Here is a 10,395-nt window from a genome sequence, read left to right on the forward strand (position 1 = left end):
GTAATGCACTATGACTGTCCTTGCCATTCTAGTAACAACAAATTTGTAACGCTGCGTTTTTGTTTAAAGAAACTCCCGCACACTGACCATTTCGCTGTTCTTTCTTTAATAAATTTAAGTTTATTAAAGATAGAAGAGCGAAATGGTCAGTGTGCGGGAGTTTCTTTAAACTATTGCTGAGTGACCCATGGTGCCATCTCCGACGCACCTGACAGCTGAGGTGTGCGAAAAAAAGCCAAAGTTTAACGCTGTGTTTTTAACAGGTTGTTAAGTCAAAAAAAAGAAAAACATTTTTAAAAAATGTTAAAAATAGAGTGCTGTATATGTGCTTGAGGAGGTACGCACGCACACAAGTTAAGAATAGTGTAGTGGACTTCAGAGCCTCTCAATGATCTGCTCAATGCAATGACTCTTTATTAAAAAATGCATAAAGGTGTTTGGCCATTTCAGTAATGTTTTACCAAAAGCTGTGTGTGAGCAATAATGTAGAAATGTGTATTTGTACTTCTAGTCAATTGTTATTATTATGTCTGCATTATTACTCACACACACACACACAACTTTCAAGGAGGATAACAAGTTTAGTGCGTAAACAAGGGCAAGAAATATGGCCACTGTAAGTGAATATTTGTAACCTGATTATCATGACATACAAATCTCTTCGAGACTTGGTCTGACCAAGAGCATAACAACATTCTCAAACGGCATGGTTGACCCAACTCTCATGATTTGCTACTGGTCGAGGGCCGAACAGGCTGAGCCAAAGTTTAAACCAAACATTTTCTTAGTCCCAATAGAGCGTCTCTGCTCAAACCTTGTCACTTCCTTGAACACGCCTCTAGCCAGGACGGTTGGTGATGCTGAAAGTCGATTGCTTCCCGACAAAGTGGGTGGAGTTTCCTGCTGTGGAGGGAACCCGAAAGTACCTGAACAAAGTTTTCCTGAGTGTGTGTAGCAGAGCCGAAGATGTTGCGTCACTTTTAGGGCGGAGCCTGGATAGGATGTTTGGCAAGCAGCCAAATGCAGTCGCCCCTTTGAAAATGATTCCGATGTCCTCAGGACTGTCAGTAGCTTCTGAACCTTCATGGCGGATCACGTAGATGGCATGGATGCTTTCTGCCATAGCCGATTCCCTGTCAGCATGTTGTGCCTGAAACAAAGTAATTCGACAGATACACATGTAAATATTTAACTGATGTCCATGACATATTTTACCTTCTTAACCATCCATTTCAAACATGCTACCACAATACCAAATACACCAGGTGAAAAGTTAGACAATTTAACATAAGTTATTCTGACTTAATGTTTATACATCTCGATTGTCAACAAATCAGCAAAATTGTAGGCATCAAGATTCAAATTAACATTCTCTTTGTACATAATACCTGGGTCATGGGTATCATTATTCTGGAGGCATCGACCAACCATTCCCCCTTTCCTGATGGAACGCCTCCGTCAGATTTGGAGAATATGGAGAAGAACTTGACTGTTGACTTTTATTCTTCAGAACTCTGCACACACCTATAAAATCATAAAACACAAATACAACATGTACAGTATGTAGCTTATTTGTCTATTTTCAGGACACAAAAAAACAATTTACATATGAAAGTCCAAACAAAAGAGTGATAATCTCTTACACTTAGTGTGTGTGTGTGTGTGTGTGTGTGTGTGTGTGTGTGTGTGTGTGTGTGTGTGTGTGTGTGTGTGTGTGGCTCTAGCCCCCTGGTGGAGCTCCAGCACACAGAGGTCTGGGACACTGTAGCAGGATTCCATTTCTCCAGTCAAAAAAATAATCGGAGCAGTTATTGCTTCAATATCAATGGGAGCTCGCATTGAGAAGTCGCAGGACGAATTATAGACCACATTGATGCTTAAGAGAATTTGTTGGTGGTAAGGACATCATTACATACCAATATAAAGAGTAATCTATTGGAAGATGCAGCCGAGTAAAACATTTCATACCTTGAAATCTTCCAGGAGAGATTTCACCCGAGCGAGAGATGTCACCCGAGCTCTGATGCTGTCTCACATGACCCAAGTCACTGCCAGTGAGCAAGAGCCATCTCTGTTTGAAAATAACAACACCAGAACAAGGACACAATTGACACCTGGATACAACTTCTGGAAATTGTCTTGGTGATTAACTCTACACAAATAGATATGCAAAGCATTCTAACTTATCTCTTTAAAAAAGCATGGGCAGTCTGTGAATGCAAGAGAAGCACACTGCCTGTGACTTTGCTCTGGGCGTACATGATCTGGGCATACATCAGTGTCTCCCAACCTTTTTCGTCTTGAGTACCCCCTAAGCATTTTTGTCATAGTATGAGTACCACCTCACTCATGTTCTCTATCCCAATATGATCATGACCATACATTTGTTTTTATTCATAAAATAAAACATACTCCTAGTGGTACACGTATCCCTGGTTGGGAAACACTGCATTACATTCATCTCACCTAACATTGAAGCATAGTAAAAACGTACCCTGAAATCCTCCAGATTGCATCTTCATACCTGCCAACCTTGAATTTTTTTTTTTGAGTAGCAATTTATCGCGGCGCGGCAATTCACGGCGCAACAAATACCTACAAGTGAGAAAATGTGGTCAACGCAGCGCGATACCATGGGCCGCCGGCGGGCCCATCTCTGAGAGGCTACTTTGTTTTGCACACCTTGGGTTGCCAAATGTCAAGGGGGAAAATATGGGACACTTCATTCAGGAAGGGGGAGTAGGGGTCCTCTCCCAGGGAAAAATGCTTTTCTTAGATGCAATTTCCTGCATTTTAATGCATTTTAGCCTAACATCCCGTGTATCTGGCAATTTCACCAGATTATCTTGCTCTTCACAGTACTTTGAACTACCATACATTATTAAACTTTCATGGAAGACGTTTTGTTTCACACCATGACACCAATAAAATGCTATGGTATAGTGTGCTGGAATTCAGGCCTCTAAATTAACTTTATTAATCACCAGCCAATATGGCTGTTAATCTTACAAGTCAAACATACCACCAGTCTGGCTAGTAAGTTATCCTATGTACCAGCCAAACAGAGCATTTGGTCACTTGGGGGGTGTTAAGGAGCTGGAATCGAGTATGAAATTGAAGCATTTGCTTTGCATTTTTTGGCTGTAGAAGGTATATGTAGGGAAATGTATAATTTGATTATATAATACAGATGCATTTCAGTGATTTTTATGAACAAAAAGTTGAATTGCAATGATTCTTACATCATTTCCCCCAATATTAATAAATGGTGATGTTGTCACCTACTGTGAAGAAGTATCAGCAGATTGTAGAGAAAAAGATAAAGACAGGTGTTATCTAGGCTAGGATAATATCAGGTTAATATTATTACCTTGGGGGCTAACATCAAAATCACACTTGCATCCATTCAGTAGCCTACACGTCATGTGGCTCTAGGCCTACCATTGACAGTACATTCTATTTACTATCAATGGGCTCTACTGATGGACGAGGGCTAATGGCCACTTGGAACTTCCACAGTAACTTTTGAGGTGCATGCACGCTTCTTTTTTCCACTTCTCTACATATTGGCCTATCTACCCTCATTTGCCGTCATGAGTTGGCTATTGTTCAGTGTTCTGTGCACATACATGATGACAGGATAATATATTTTATTAATAGATTGCCATACGTGATTACGGATAGTTCTAGTCGTGGAGTCATGCATATTTTGGTATGACGCACAATACCTGTTACACCTGTTCACAGAATGGGCCACGACTCCAGTATTCCTATGTCTTTATACGGTGTCATGGTAGATTACGGATGTACTCCGAGCACAACCGTTAGATGATCCGACGCAAAGGGAAACCGAATTTAGTTCGCTGCTTATCTGCTAATTTATTGCGCAGTAATACAGTCAGCAGTCGACCACATTTTCTCATTCAGAAGCAATGTCGTTTCGGTCCAATATCAAAACAAGCAACAACATATTGCCGTCAAATACGGCGAAACATTGGGTGAACCATTATGTTCAGGACGACAGACCTCGAGCTTTATTTATTTTCATAAGTTTACGGATTTAGCAACTGGACGCAATTCACTATTCCCATTGAGGCTACCTTTCTCAAAGCCCATTTACCTTTGAAACGGTGATTTTGACGGTGCTCACTTGTAAAACTACAGCGACAGCACCAAGATGGATAATATATGATGACAGGAGGAGGACACTTGTGTCAGAGATTATAGGAGTAGTCTCTCTGCTTGTGTGTCTTCGAAGCAAACTTTCTATCTGCAGCTGATGCCTCTCGACTCGAGCGGAGCGACAACAAATGAAGACCCCTATACCAGCGCTCTGATTGGTCAATATTTCCCCCCCACACGTTGCTGGCCAATGGAAAGGCCAGCGCGAGAGTTGCAAGCAGAGCCATATCTACTCTGGCTGGTTGCAAGTCTACAGAGAAATATAATATATAAGGGCCCGTGAAAACACTTTGCTATTGGTTTTTCCCGTATTTTGAAGTGACAGCGCCGTAGTTTGATGTCAAAATCCGTATCTGCTACACAAAATGCGTAATGGTCGGCAGGTATGCATCTTTTGCCAGCATCAACAGGCTACTGCATCACGTGGTACATTTCTGTAATAAACAATATCAGTAATTGATTATATTTATCAAATGTTACACACAGTTTTTACAGTTACATTTTGTTTCACTATGGTAATCAATGTTTTAAAATTAGTCATTTTGAATTAACAGGCCACTGCCTTATTTTTGTTTAAGTGAGCATACATAAATAAAGTAGCCTAAACTCTAATCCAGGGGTGCCCAACCCTTTTTTTAACCGAGATCTACTTTTGAAGTTGATGGTCTGCCGTGATCTACCAAGTCAAATTTCAGGATGTCAGTATGAAAATTTAAGATCACCATTTATTAATCACCATTATTATGAACAAAATGTTTTTAGTAGGCTACTATGGCCGTATCTTTTCAGTGTGTTTTTAAAGTGTGTTGAATAGCCTACGTTTACAAAGCAATGCAGTGCTGCATTGCTTTGTAGTATGCAGATATAATTTCAGTCCTACACAAGTCATAAACAACTGAAACAATTTCAAAATGATAAACATTTGGTATATAAAAGGCATATGTAGGCACATGGGCCCTATTTCTAAAATATGATGAAGCATTATCATGACTTCAGTGGTCAAAATTAAAAAGGGCTCAGAACTTCACCATTTGTTATGGGTAAATAGTAGGCCAGTTAAGTTCACTTTACTATGAGAGAGAGAGAGAGAGAGAGAGAGAGAGAGAGAGAGAGAGAGAGAGAGAGAGAGAGAGAGAGAGAGAGAGAGAAATGAGAGAACTTGGTTAACACCCTTGTTAAGAGTGACTTCTTCTATGAAGGTTTTTTTTTCCCAGCTCTCTGGGACAGTAGCAGAGCAAAGGCTTTCTATTGTGAGTTTGGCCAATCGTTCTGTCCACAACTGGAGCAGGAAACAGCACAAATTGAAGTGAATTCCATACATGTCAGCTAACATTTCCCTTACACGCGGCACGCGATGTAAACGCAGTTAGCGATGATGCATGCGACTAGCGATTTGGACAAAGATCCTCGCATATCGCCGCGTCATAACGCATCGTTGCGCACATGTTCTGTTACTCACCCGATGTTACATGTGTGCACACATGAATCAACTGCAATACCCTTACGGTCACTTCCTGCTTCCCCCTCATTCTGTGTTACAGTGGGACTAATTATCTAACCAATACAGTAGTACCAGCAGCTTACTACATAGCCTACTTTTGAAAGACAGTATTTTCCCTGTCACATTACATGTCTCTCGACTGCCACTCCCCTCGAGATCGACTCGTTGGGCACCCCTGCTCTAATCTAATTCATTGCAGCTTACAGTTTACGCAGGTGTGCAACGTTCAAAAAAGAACACCAGTTTATTAGCCAGGTGGATTGACTACACGCCACGTCTGTATTCAGAACCCGCTTAGAATTGTATTTGGTCTGACTGTGGATTGGGTTAACATGGCTCTCACTGAAGCTGACGAACTTTATGACGGCTCGCCTCAGTGCGTTTCAAAGCGCACTCCACTGATTTCCCTAAATGCGCCGCAAAGCTCTCACTGTCCACAAAGCAACGCATAAAGGCTTGCTCATAAACTCAAACACATCGGAGCACGCGCAACATGCTGTAGTAGGACGCAATGTAGACCAGTTGTAATTAGGATTTTCTTTTCCCTGGGCCAGATTCACACACGAGCGTGGCAGAACGGCAGCGAGACGTCTTTCTGCCTGGTCTCGGCCAATGTCTAGAGCTCTACCTCTAGCTACGGGGGATTTTGAACAGGACTGGCCGCGCACACCAAATGCTGTCGTTGTGAAATGCTGACACCGGCGGCCGAAATTAAACAGAAAGTCCTGTCTTCTCGCTTTCGTCCAGCCACACTCTAGTGTGAATCTCTCCTTAAAATCACAATTTGTTACTCTTTGCCAAGTAAACCCATGCCCTGCCGAGATGATTATGACATAAATTCACCAGAGGAATGGCAAACCAAGGTTTTTGCTTCAGAGTTAGGCTATCATTTCCCTCTGAATTCAAAGGGAATTGGTGGCAGGCATCCAATAAATTAGCTCGCTAGCAAACAATGCACAGTCGACACGTTTGACATGAAATACAGGACATTAAACACCAGCTCGGCGGCTGTAAGCAAAAAAAACAACCTAAAATATTGTTTAACTTTTCCTACACTTTGCAAGAAGAAGGTGGACACCGTGTTTCTGCACAGAACATGCTAGTAAAGCTACATCCAGCATGTTGCCCGACTACCCAACAAAAATGTTGGCAAATCAATAACATCAACCTTTGAACATAGCATGTGCAGCAGCAAAATAAGATTGTGATATTAACACATTACACATTTGGTTAGAGTTAGAGCATGTTTGAGGATTTATTGGAAGAGATGTCCTTACCTTGCAGGCGAACTAGTCTGTTTACTCCTCGCGCCTTCCTACAATTTGAAAAGCTGGAGTGTTGCATTCTGGGTAGTATGGAGAAATTGCCTGACTGCGTTGGGTTCTTTCAACATAACACAATCTATAAATAGGCTAGGCCTATCTGCCTAGTAAATCTAACACGATACTTTCACTTTCATTTCACTAAACTGACAACATTGAGTTAAAACTGCATGCAACACTTGTGTCAATTTTACAACCAGCTAGAATCGTTTTTTTGAGTGTATGTATGTATGTATGTATGTATGTATGTATGTATGTAGGTAGGTAGGTAGGTAGGTAGGTAGGTAGGTAGGTAGGTAGGTAGGTAGGTAGGTAGGTAGGTAGGTAGGTAGGTAGGTAGGTAGGTAGGTAGGTAGGTAGGTAGGTATGTATGTATGTATGTATGTATGTATGTATGTATGTATGTATGTATGTATGTATGTATGTATGTATGTATGCATGTATGCATGTATGCATGTATGCATGTATGTATGTAAATGTTCATTAATGTGCAATGTCCTGAAAAACAAATATCTCTACAAACCAGTCTTGTTGATGGAGATGAGATCAGCACAGTCGTGGTGGTGCTCCCCCTTGCAGAAGAACTTCTCCTGGTCTTCGTAGCCCACTGGGTAAGGGCAGGTGATGTCTGCAGTCCCTCCCTCTGAGAAGCTGGTGACATTTGTAGTCTGTTCACAGCACCAACCTGTGATAGGAAAACCAAACACATATCACTTGCAATCAGATAGCCAGCACCTTATAGTCAGGAAGCCAACAGGGGGGAAAAAGGGGTCAGTTGTCCCAGGCCCAGGGAGAGAGGGGGGGCAGAATTGGGTCCTCATTATATTGTATGTATTGGGTGATGGTGGGGCCCATTCAGAGCCTGGTTGGCCTGCCTCCCTGCATTCATATGACTGAGCTCTTTAAATAATACCATGTGGTTGTGGTTATTATAATAATGTTCTACTTACTAGTCAAGGCTAGCTGTACGCTAGTGAACAAGGTGTTGTATTTGTTCCCCTGTATTCCACACCAGTGGAACCCGACATCATCAATGGTGGCATTCCTCAAGGACACTTCTAGAACGTTCCTTGTGCGGTTATCATGAAGTTCTAGCTTCTCGTCTTGAACGGAGGGTTGGTTCACTGTGGTTTTCAAAGTGTATACACAGTTGGGAGATGAATCGGAGCTACGGCAGAAGAACTTGGAGGTCCTTTTTTCTCTAGCGGGGTAATGACAGCTGATACCCACGGTTTCTTCTTCGTAGGAAGTTATGTTGAGATGACTGTTACAGCAGTCCTCTGGAAAGACATTAGAGTTTTGATTCGAAACGATTCATGTGTGATATACTGTACTGTATGTACAGTATGTCTACTGTATGGCAGTCCAACATGAATTAAGACGATACTATATCAAAACATGTTTAGCAATTACAGAGCCATTTAGGTATGATAGTAAATAAATGAATTTTAAAGAAATGACTACATATAAGTGGTATATGTACGACTAATACAAATTGCCCAAATATTTTACCACTAATAAGCAATAGACCTCAAATGCAGTCCACAATGTCTGTGTTTTTGAATACTACTTGATTACTGTTGAAGCTATGGGAAAGGGATTTTTCCCAATGTTTCCAAATAAGCCTATCTAACCTCCAAGTAGTCAGATTCACCTTTGAAAAACATAGTGATAAATAATAGTGGTGTGGATTGGCACTTATTTAATTTAACATTCATTCGCTCCCGAAATATCCATGGAAGTAATTGAAACTTTAAAAAAAATGCCGGATCGATTCTGGAACTTGCCGGATAGATTCTGGATCGCCCATGCCCCGCATTGGATTGCATCGCCGAATTGATCATTGTTGACACCACTAATAAATAACCAAAGTATCATCTACATACAGGCTAGCATGCTACTGAGATTACCTGTCACAGTCAGGTCAACCGCAATACGTTTGTCAGGGAGGTGGACCCTTTTCACACCACAAAAGTATTTCCCTTTGTCCATTGGGGTGAGTTCTCTGAAGATCACTGTGAAGAATTTTCCCCGAGTGTCATCGTAGATGGAGAATCTGCCCTCACTCACCCATTGGTCTTTTAGGGTAGTGTTTATTTGATCCATGCACTGAGTTCCTTCACCTTCACAGAAGTATTTATCCCGTTTAATGTCTGTCCAAGGATACTCACACCTGATATGCACCTGTCCACCAGTGTAGCCATTTACAGTCAGTTGTGATACTACACCTGGTGATGAGGTAAACAGAGATATGTTGATATGACTAACTGACAACAGAATATTCTATTGGACAGACAGACAGACAGACAGACAGGCAGGCAGACAGACAGGCAGGCAGGCAGGCAGGCAGGCAGGCAGGCAGGCAGGCAGACAGACAGAGGGGCAGACAGACAAAGGGCTAGACAGGCACCGGCTGGGTAAGGTACCTGGTAATAGATGGGCCTACTTGAGAACAACAGCTACAACATGGTATATTTGACAGACAGAGAGACAGAGAGACAGACAGACAGACAGACAGGCAGGCAGGTGTCATGCAAAAGGACAAAAGGCAGATGGACAGACACTGGCAGACACATACAGTGAATATGCACCTACGGTACGTGGATACTGCACACATAGCCAATACTCTATACTGTATTACATACATACCGCACCGGTACATGGGCCTATACACATTAACTACATTGCAAAGAGACAACTTACCTGGGCCCAGGTATAACAGCACAGTTAAGAGAAACAACAATTGTTCCATCCTGGTAGAATGGCAGAATAATGGACTATGGATAACGCTCTCGCTGGTCTCAATGGCTCCCTGAGGTGTGACCTGCGCATATCGGAAAGTGTGTGTGTGTTCCTCATTCTGCTTTTATTATTTCATTGTCATAAACACAACACAAGAGCAATTGATAACAGAATATCTGATCTCTCTCTCTCTCTCTCTCTCTCTCTCTCTCTCTCTCTCTCTCTCTCTCTCTCTCTCTCTCTCTCTCTCTCTCTCTCTCTCTCTCTCTCTCTCTCTCTCTCTCTCTCTCTCTCTCTCTCTCTCTGTGTTTTGTGTATTTTATGTGTAATAAAATATTACAACAGCAGGAGGTGTTATTGAGTAAAAAAAAAATCCCCTGAAAACCTATGGCCTGGGGTCAACAGGTCAATATATGTTTAGTGATGGGCAACCTGGATTGAATTACAATCTAGTGCCACATATTCACATCCAACTAGGTGAATGGTATGGAAGGTAAATGGTTTGAAATGTGGCACTGGCAGTGCATGTGCCTGTCGACGGGCCTGTCCACTCTTTATTGAAAACACTCATAACAACAACATTAAAACAAACATTACTATGACAATGCAGAAAGTCCCAAGTAATTGATTAAGACACGGCCATTAGCA

The 10,395-nt window shown here is 41.8% G+C and overlaps 1 long non-coding RNA gene across 1 annotated transcript; it reads right to left on the reverse strand.

Annotated features, from left to right (window-relative positions):
• Positions 1-1,035: 1,035 nt before the first annotated feature.
• LOC134437172 (uncharacterized) lies at positions 1,036-2,373 on the reverse strand. The gene is made up of 3 exons (XR_010032351.1): positions 1,969-2,373; positions 1,389-1,524; positions 1,036-1,150 (listed from the first exon to the last, which is right to left on the reverse strand). It is a non-coding gene; the product is annotated as an uncharacterized LOC134437172 (long non-coding RNA).
• Positions 2,374-10,395: the final 8,022 nt, after the last annotated feature.

This window comes from Engraulis encrasicolus, chromosome 1 (assembly GCF_034702125.1).
Source record: "Engraulis encrasicolus isolate BLACKSEA-1 chromosome 1, IST_EnEncr_1.0, whole genome shotgun sequence".
Taxonomy (NCBI): domain Eukaryota; kingdom Metazoa; phylum Chordata; class Actinopteri; order Clupeiformes; family Engraulidae; genus Engraulis; species Engraulis encrasicolus.